This window comes from Scomber japonicus, chromosome 9, assembly GCF_027409825.1.
Source record: "Scomber japonicus isolate fScoJap1 chromosome 9, fScoJap1.pri, whole genome shotgun sequence".
Lineage (NCBI taxonomy): Eukaryota > Metazoa > Chordata > Actinopteri > Scombriformes > Scombridae > Scomber > Scomber japonicus.
In genome coordinates, this window is record NC_070586.1 from 19,935,839 (window position 1) to 19,936,040 (window position 202).

Genomic DNA, 202 nt, shown 5'->3' on the forward strand with positions numbered 1-202 from the left:
ACCATCAAGCATCTGGAAGGGAAATTGAAGGTGAAAAGAAATCAGAGTGCCAACAGTTATTTTACCAAGTTTTAGAGGAAAGGTCTTCATGAGGACAAATATGGGCTGCATTTAATGTTAATGCTGAAGAGATGTATTTCAGTGTCAGTACATCATGGTCTGTACTCCACAGTGCACGTAAAAAATAAACTACAGCAGACAG